Source organism: Cryptomeria japonica, chromosome 2 (assembly GCF_030272615.1).
Source record: "Cryptomeria japonica chromosome 2, Sugi_1.0, whole genome shotgun sequence".
NCBI lineage: Eukaryota > Viridiplantae > Streptophyta > Pinopsida > Cupressales > Cupressaceae > Cryptomeria > Cryptomeria japonica.
In genome coordinates, this window is record NC_081406.1 from 431,330,196 (window position 1) to 431,339,654 (window position 9,459).

Below are 9,459 nucleotides of genomic sequence, written 5' to 3' on the forward strand. Positions count from 1 at the left end.
GTCAGAGCTCGGTTTGCCCCAGGTGCGCACCTTGGTGGGCACCATGGTGCACTCCGAGGTGCCCAAGATTGGTGCGCACCAAGGAGCGCTCCGAAGTGCGCTCCAAGGTGCGCAAGTGTGCGCGAAGTTGAAAGTTGGGTTAATTGTCCGGTTTGCCTCGGGTTCGCACCTTGCGTGCACATTCACAAGGGTGGGCGCCTTGGTGCGCACACCTTGGCTAGGCTGCGCACCTGGGCGCACACACCTTGGCACCCGCATTTCCTTCACTTTTTAATTTTTTTTTGACAATCTCTCAAGTGGGAAATTCTATAATCTCAACTTTTTTTGCCTTTTCAGGAAACTTTTGAATGGAGCGCATCATTGGTGCGCTCCAAAGTGTGCTCCAAGGTGCGCACCTCTGGTGCGCTCCAAAGCTCTCTCCAGCTACGTGCACCTGCCCCGGGCGTGCACCCGGCCCCACCCAACTTCGCTCACCTGTCCCGGGCGTCTGTTGTGGAACCTTAGAGTAAGAAACATCACCGTGCACCTTGGCCAACATGCGCAACTCGACCGAGTGCGCACTGGCCGAGGTGCACACCGATTTCACCTGGGTGCGCGCGCAGCACCTCGGGTGCACCGGGGTACGTGCACAATGCCCGGGTTGCACCGTGGCCTGTGTGCTTGGGGCGCCTCGAGTGCACGCTCGGTGTCGCCCCCGCGCGCGTGGTAGTGCGGGCACCGCACCCCGGCCCGGCCTGGCCTCGACGAGAACGCAAACGGGCAAAAGGTTAATTCAAATAGCATTGCGACGCCCGTCGAAAAACTTAAAAAGGGTGCAACATTGGGACTTCCCGGGAGGTCACCCATCCCAGTACTACTCCGGCCCAAGCACGCCTAACTGCGGAGTTCTGATGGGATCCAGTGCACTAACGCTGGTATGATCGCACCCGTTATGAGCTTGTCGCAGTGTGTACTTAGCAAACCGCGACTGACGTGCGAATCCACCCCGGCCACCCACCCCCGTCGAGGTGCACACCCTCCCTTGCCAAGTGTGCCCTGTTCGCCAAGTGTGAACCCTGCCCGGGTGCGCACACCTTGCTAGGGTGTCGGGTGTGCACCGGGCCCGGCCTACGTGCGTGCACCTGGACGGGGCGTCGTGTGCGCACCCGACCCGCCCAAGTGCGTGCAGTGTCCCATCTGCAACGCGGTGCCCACACACCACCTTGGGCCCAATGACTTGCGCTCACATGTGGGCCGAGTGCACCTTGGTGCATGTTCGGGGCGCCTCGGGTGCACGCTCGATCTTGCCCCAGTGCACCAAGGCACTCGGTTTGCCCTGGGTGCACACTTGGTGCAAGGTGGGCACCCAAAATAGGGATCAAGCACCAAAAACAAGTTACGGGATGCAAAATCGGACCCAAGGACCACAAATGCGTTCCAAGACCCATGATGGGTCCACGAGAACAAAAGTGTGTTTCGAGACTTAATAAACAAATATTGGTTTTTAGGAGAAGAAACATGCTCTGATGCCCAAAACGAGAATCGACGCTGAAAAGGCCACAGGCCAAAAGTGGGATGCGAGACAAAAACAAATGGGACCCAAGGACCAAAATTGGGTTCCCAGGTCGAAGATAGGGCAACCGGACAAGAAACGACCTCTAAGGCTCGAAATGAGTCCCGACAACTAAAACTTGACAAGAAGCACCCATCAGGCACCCAACTCGACACCCATGGGATGCCGACCCACCCGGGCTTCCACCTAGCACACCATGGCACCCACCCACCCTGGCACCCAACCTCGCACCCAACTTAGCACCTTTGAACCCACTTTGGCATTCACCCTAACCCTGGCACCTTGGAACCCACATTGGCACTCACCTTGACCCTGGCACCCACCTTTGCACTCACCTTGGGACCCACCCTAGCTCCCACCTCGGCACCTACCCAGACACCCACCTTGGTTCCTTGGCACCCACCTTTGATCCTTGGCACCCACCTCGACACCCACCTTGGCACGCAACTTGGCTACTTGCCACCCACCTTGACTCCTTGATGCCCACCCCGACAACCACCCCGTGACCTACCCGGGCTAGGGTTGGTGCACACCCACCCTGGTGCCCACCTTGGCACCCACCGTATGACCCACCTTGGCACGCACCTTAGTACCCACCCTGTTACCCACCCTAGGACACACCCCATGATCCACCTTGGCCAGGGTGGGCACCTTGGTGCGCACAACTTGCCTGGGCTGCGCACCAGGGCGGGCTCAAGATGGCACCTGCATTCCGTTTTTTTCACTATCTTTCAAAACGGAAATTTTAAAATCTCATTTTTTTTTTTCTTTTCTGGAAATTAGTGAAGGCAGTGCATCAAAGGTGCACAATGCTGGTGCGAACCCGGGAGCGCTCTGATGTGTGCTCCAAGGTGCGGCGTGCACGAAGTCCGAGCCCGGTTTGCCCCAGGTGCGCACCTCGCGTGCAACTTCGTCGGGGTGGGCACATTGGTGTGCAGACCTTGGCTGGGTTGCGCACCCTAGTGCGCACCAAGGAGTGCTCTGAAGTGTGCTCCAAGGTGCGGCGTGCACAAAGTCGGAGCCCGGTTTGCCCCGGGTGCGCACCTCGGGTGCGCACCTCACGTGCACCTTCGCCGCAGTGGGCACCTTGGCTTGGTTGCGTGCCTTGGTGGGCACCATGCAGTGCATGAAGTCGGAGCCCAGTTTGCCCCGGGCGTGCACCTCTGCTAGGGTGGGCACCTTGGTGCCCAGAACTTGCCTGGGCTGCGCACCAGGGCAGGCTCAAGATGGCACCTCCGTTCCGTTTTTTTCACTATCTTTCAAAACGAAAATTTTAAAATCTCAATTTTTTTTGCCTTTTCTGGAAATTAGTGAAGGCAGTGCATCAAAGGAGCGCTTCAAAGTGTTCTCCAAGGTGCGGTGTGCACGAAGTCGGAGCCCGGTTTGCCCTGGGTGCGCTCCGAAGCGGGGTTATTGGAGCGCCCCCTCTTTTTTTGTCAGAGCGTTTGGTGGGGTTTCTCGCATTGGCTCTTCCCAAGCCCGGTTGTTGGGTGTGCACCCACCCTGACGCGCATGAAGTCGGAAGTAGGGTTAATTGCCCGGGTTCGCATCAAAGGTGCGCACCTCGCTGCCCACCACGGTGCGAAATGCCGGTGGGCACCCGGGAGCGCTTCGAAGTGTGCTCCAAGGTGCTGCATGCACGTTGTCGGAGCCCGGTTTGCCACGGGTGCGCACCTCGCGTGCACCTTCGTCGAGGTGGGCACCTTGGCTGGGTTTGCCCCGACTGCGCTCCGAAGCGGGGTTATTGGAGCGCCCCCTCTTTTTTTGTCGAAGCATTTGGTGGGGTTTCTCGCATTGTCTCTTCCCAAGCTTGGTTGTTGGGTGCGCACCCACCCTGATGCGCACGAAGTCGGAATTAGGGTTAATTGCCCGGGTGCGCACCTTCACCAGGGTGGGCACCTTGGTGTGCATGCCTTGCCTGGGCTGCGCACCAGTGTGGGCTCAAGATGGCACCTGCGTTCCATTTTTTTCACTCTTTCAAAATGGAAATTTTAAAATCTAGTTTTTTTTTGCCTTTTCTGGAAATTAGTGAAGGCAGTGCATCAAAGGTGTGCACCTCGTTGCCCACCTTGGTGTGCTCCGAGGTGCCCACCACGATGCGCAACGCTGGTGCGAACCCAGGAGCGCCCCAATCTGTGCTCCAAGGTGTGGCTTGCACGAAGTCAGAGCCCGGTTTGCCCCGGGTGCGCACCTTGGTGTGCACACCTTGGCTGGGTTGCGCGCCCTGGTGGGCACCATGGTGCGCACCAAGTAGCACTTCGAAGTGTTCTCCAAGGTGCGGCGTGCACAAAGTAGGAGCCCGGTTTGCCCTGGGTGCGCTCCGAAGCGCGGTTATTGGAGCGCCCCCTCTTTTTTTTGTCGGAGCGTTTGGTGGGGTTTCTCGCATTGGCTCTTCCCAGGCCTAGTTGGTGGGTGCGCTCCCACCCTGGCAAGCGCGAAGTCGAAAGTTGGGTTAATTGCCCGGGCGCGCACCTTCGCCAGGGTGGGCACCTTGGTGCGCACACCTTGGTTGGGCTGCGCACCAGGGCGGGCTCAAGATGGCACCAGCATTCCCTTTTTTTCACTATCTTTCAAAACAAAAATTTTAAAATCTCATTTTTTTTTGCCTTTTATGGAAATTAGTGAAGGCATCGCCTCAAAGGTGCGCACCTCGCTGCCCACCTTGGTGTGCTCCGAGGTTCCCACCATGGTGCGCAACGCTGGTGTGAACCCGGGAGCGCCCCGATGTGTGCTCCAAGGTGCGGCGTGCACGAAGTCAGAGCCCGGTTTGCCCCGGGTGCGCACCTCGCATACACCTTCGCCGGGGTGGGCACCTTGGTGCGAACACCTTGGCTGGGTTGCGTGCCCTGGTGGGCACCATGGTGCGCACCAAGGAGCGCTCTGAGGTGTGCTCCAAGGTGCGGCGTGCACAAAGTCGGAACCCGGTTTGCCCCGGGTGCGCACCTCGCGTGCACCTTCACCGCGGTGGGCACCTTGGCTGGGTTGCGCGCCTTTATGGGCACCATGGTGGGCACGAAGTCGAAGCCCGGTTTGCCCCAGGTGCGCACCTCACGTGCACCTTCACCAGGGTGGGCACCTCGGCTGGGTTGCGTGCCCTGGTGGGCATCATGGTGTGCACCAAGGAGCGCTCTGAAGTGTGCTCCAAGGTGCAGTGTGCATGAAGTCGGAGCCTGGTTTGCCCCGGGTGCGCACCTCGCGTGCACCTTCGCCACGGTGGGCACCTTGGCTGGGTTGCGCGCCTTGGTGGGCACCATGGTGTGCACGAAGTCGGAGCCTGGTTTGCCCCGGGTGCGCACCTCGTGTGCACCTTCGTCGGGGTGGGCACCTCGGCTGGGTTGCGCGCCCTAGTGGGCACCATGGTGCGCACCAAGGAGCGCTCCGAAGTGTGCTCCAAGGTGCGGCGTGCATGAAGTCGGAGCCCGGTTTGCCCCGGGTGCGCACCTCGCGTGCACCTTCGCCGTGGTGGGCACCTTGGCTGGGTTGGGCACCATTGAGCACTCCGAAGTGTGCTCCAAGGTGCGCAGCATGGCGTGCACGAAGTCAGAGCCCGGTTTGCCCCGGGTGCGCACCTCGCGTGCACCTTCACCAGGGTGGGCACCTCGATGCGCACACCTTCTCAATGTTTTTTTGCGCACCTCAGTGTGCTCCGAGGTGCGAACCCGAGAGCGCTCCGAGGTGCACACGAAGTCGAAAGTCGAGTTAATTGCCTTGTTTTCCCTGGGTGCGCTCCGAGGTGCGCAACATCGATGCGCACCAAGGAGGGCTCCAAAATGTGCTCCAATGAGGGCTCCGAAATGGCTAGGGTTGGTGCACACCCACCCTGGTGCCCACCTTGGCACCCACCCTATGAACCACCTTGGCATGCACCTTAGTACCCACCCCGTGACCCACCCTAGGACCCACCCCGTGACCCACCTTGGCCAGGGTGGGTGCACACCCACCCTGGTGCCCACCTTGGCACCCACCCATCCTAGCACCCAGCCTGTGACCGGCCTTGGAACCCACCCTCGCACCTGTCTTGGCCAGTGTGGGTGCGCACCCATCCTGGCACCCACTTTGTGACACACCCTGTGACCCACGCACCTTAGCACCCACCTTGGCACCCACCTTGGAACCCAACCTAGCAACTTGGCACCCACCCCGTGACCCACCTTGGCATCCACCATAGCAGTCGCCCACTTGGCACCCACCTTGGAACCCAACTTGGCACCCACCTCGGCACCCACCTTGACACTTGTGCACCCACCTTGCCACTCACCCTAGCATCGACCCATCCTAGCACCCACCCTGGCACCTTTGCACCCTAGCACTCACCCATCCTAGCACCTAACCTGTGACCCACCTCAACACTCACCCTCGCACCCACCTTGGAACCCAACCTAGCACCCACCCACCCTGACACCCACCCTAGCACCTACCCACCCTTGCACCCACCCACCTCGGCACCCACCCTGTGACCCATCTTGGCACCCACCCATCCTACCACTCAACCTATCACCCACCTTCTCACCCACCTTGGCATCCACCTTAGCACCCACCCACACTGGCACCTTGGCACCCACCTCAAGCAAGGTGGGTGCACACCCACCCTGGCACCCAATTTAGAACCCACCGAGCATGTTACCCACCTTGGCACCCACATTGCAACCCACCCTAGTACCCACCCTATGACCCACATTGGCATCCACACCCTAGCACCCAGGCACATCGACACCTGCCTTGACACCCACCCTAGCACTAAACCTGTGACCCACCTTGGAACTCACCCTAGAACCCACCCACCTTGTGAACCACCTTGGCATCCACCTTAGCACCCACCCACCTTGGCACCCACTCTAGCACTCACCCATCCTAACACCCAACTTTTTACCCACCTTGGCACCCGCCCTCGCGTCCACCTTGAAACCCACCCTAGCACCCACCCACCCAGGAGCCCACCCTAGCACCCACCCACCCAGGAGCCCACCTCGCACCCCGATTACTATGCGGTGAGGCTCCTCGGCCACCTTGGAACAATCTTCATATCAGACACATCGCGGGATAAGGGGTTGTCACTGGTAGTCACCCCAAGCGTGTCCGATTCTTGGACCATTCCAAGGCGGCCCTGCAGCCTCTTCCGTTTAGCCGTCGGGGCCTTCCCACCGCATCCCTCGCCTCGCATCCCAATTCCTATGCGGTGAGTCTTCTCGGCCGCTGCGGAACTATATCTGTTATCGCTACTGCATCCCTTGGCTAGTAACCTCCTCGGCCGCCTTGGAATGTTCTCTTTGTCAGACGCATCGCGGGATAAGGGGTTGGCACTGGTAGTCGCCCCAAGTGCACCCGATGCATAGACCTCTCCGAGTCGACCTTGCTTGCAGCCTCTCACATGCATAGACCTCTCTGAGTCGACCCTGCAGCCTCTCATGTTTAGCCTTTGGAATCTCGCCTCACAACATGATTTCTATCCTTGCTGCATCCCTTGCCTTGAGCCCTGATTGCTTTCTTGGTTGCATCCCTCCTCTCCTCACAGCCCGGTTGTCATCACTGTTGCATCCGTCACTTCATGCATCTGGCTGTTGGGCCCTTCCCACCACACCCTTCGCCGCACACCTCGATTGCTATCTCTGCTGCATCACACACCCCGATTGCTATCTCTGCTACATCCCTCGGCTCTCACTTCTGCATCCTTCACCTCACACCTCGATTGCTATCAATGCTGCATCCGTCACCTCACACCTCGATTGCTATGTGGGGAGGCTCCTTAGTCGCCTTGGAAATTTCTTTGTGTCAGATGCACCGTGGGATAAGGGGTTGGCACTGGTAGTCGCCCCACGTGCGCCCGATTCTTAGACCGCTTCGAGGTGACCTCGTAGCCTCTTTCGTCCAGGCTTCCTGCCTTCAATGCCCTTTTTACACCTCGATTGCTATGCGCGGGCTCGTTGGCATCTATCACCTCTCTGTGAAGAGTGGCACGATGATTGTTGGGGTAAATCGTAGCAGTCCGATCTCTGGGCTTGGGCCATTGTGAGGGCTGATCGATTTCCTATGCGCATCTCGTGTTCGCCCAGTAACAGACTCGATGACTTGTAATCAGTCTTGTTCCTGATTGTTCCTGGAGGTAGTCTTCAGAACTCTTGGATTTGACTTGTCACTCGAACTGTCCTCTTCTGAGGATGCTTGTGTGTGTGTGCTTGTGCCATTTCCTTGGCGGTATTAACAAGATATTAAAGAGCGGAGTGAGCGCCTCGCCCAGCTATGTTTGGGGCTCTCACTCCCTTACCCGGTGTGCGACCGCTTTGCACGTAGGTTGCAGAGCATTGCAACTCTTTCGATGTTTGGCGGTTGTCTTCCGGTGATGTGTTGGTCCCGAAGTGCACGTTACTAGCATTTCTACCATTGTTCTTGATCTTTGGCACGTTCCTTCGTTGCAATTGGATATATATCTCTGTTTATACATGCAAGCTTCTCCCACCTATTCAGCACTCTCCCACTCTCAGCACTCTTGTGGTCTCCTTGGCTTCTCTCTCCCGTGAGCGAGCTCTCTTCTCGACTCTTTTCCATGTCCCATGGAGGTTGCCTTTCGAAATTCGGGCACACAAACGTGACCGGATAAGAGTGGAATTGCCTATGAGGAGAAGCTCACCTTAGGGAGTAGCAATGCCAAGTGTTTCGACAGAGGGTAGAGGGGGCGTTGTTTGGGCGGTTGCACAAAAGAGTGCTATGGTTGCACTAAAGGTTGCTTCTTCGTCTCCGACGAACTCTTCGAGGCAAAAAAGGTTGTTTACGGGGTTGAGGTGGGACTGTTCGTGCGAGTTGCACCACCAAAAGTGCGTAGGGGGCATATACCTAGGAAATGGATGTCTCTGAGTGGCCTTACTCGGTCGCATGCACGGTGCATTCTCTAATGGCAGGACTGTCGTGAGCATGTGCGGTTCGGATGTTTTCGGGTAAAGGGTTCCGTACGGGATGTTCTTCCTAGGCTCCTGTGAACCGAGACTCTGCATCGTCATGCTCCGGCTCCCGTGGGTGCTTCATGCCTCGTCGAGCTATTTTTTCATGGGCGATTAAGGCCGAGGCCTTCCTTTGCGAGGGGAATTGTTCAGGCTGGTCGAGGCGGGATTGTTCGTGTGGGGTGCACCACAAAAAGTGCGTAGGGGGCATATGCCTGGGAAATGGATGTCTCTGAGTGGCCTTACACGGTCGCATGCACGGTGCACTCTCTCATGGCATGATTGTCGCGAGCATCGATGGTGCGGTGGTTTTCGAGTAACCGGGTTCCATATGGGATGTTCTTCCCAGGCTCCTGTGAACCGAGGCTCCTTGTCGTCGTGCTCCGGCCCGCAAAGGGTCCTGTTCCCCCATCGGGAGGGTCGCAGTGGTCAGGAAGAATGGTTACCCAAGTCATGCTCCGAAGGGAATGATTTGTGCATCAGTCGAGATGTGCTCATCTGTATAGGGGGCATATACCTAGGAAATGGATGTCTCTGACTTGCCTTACAATTGAGGTGGCTGCGTGCACGGTGTCGCCTATTCAGATAGACGCGTCATGAGCGGGGTCATTTGGGAGTTTTCGGGTAAAGGGTTCCGTATGAGATGTTCTTCCCATGTGCATGTGAACCGGAGCTCCTTGATGGCACGTTCTGACTTTCACACGTCTTTTCCTTCCAACGCGATGTTCTTCGTCGGCACTTGGCGAGAGAGCCGGGCGACGAAAAATTGTTCTGTGCGGTCGAGGATGGATTTTCTGTGTGGGGTGCGCCACTCCAAGTGTGTAGGGGGCATATGCTTGGGAAATGGATGTCTCTGAGTGGCCTCACAATTGAGGTGGTAGCGCGCATGACGCATTTTGCACAGATTCAACATTCGCGAGTAGGTTCGGCTTTGAGACTGAGGGTAAAGGGCTCCGTACGGGATAATCTTCCCAG

General features: G+C 58.0%; 1 non-coding gene across 1 annotated transcript; it reads right to left on the bottom strand.

Moving 5' to 3' along the window:
• Positions 1 to 809: 809 nt before the first annotated feature.
• LOC131873778 (5S ribosomal RNA) lies at positions 810 to 928 on the bottom strand. The gene has a single exon (XR_009371677.1). It is a non-coding gene; the product is annotated as a 5S ribosomal RNA (ribosomal RNA).
• Positions 929 to 9,459: the final 8,531 nt, after the last annotated feature.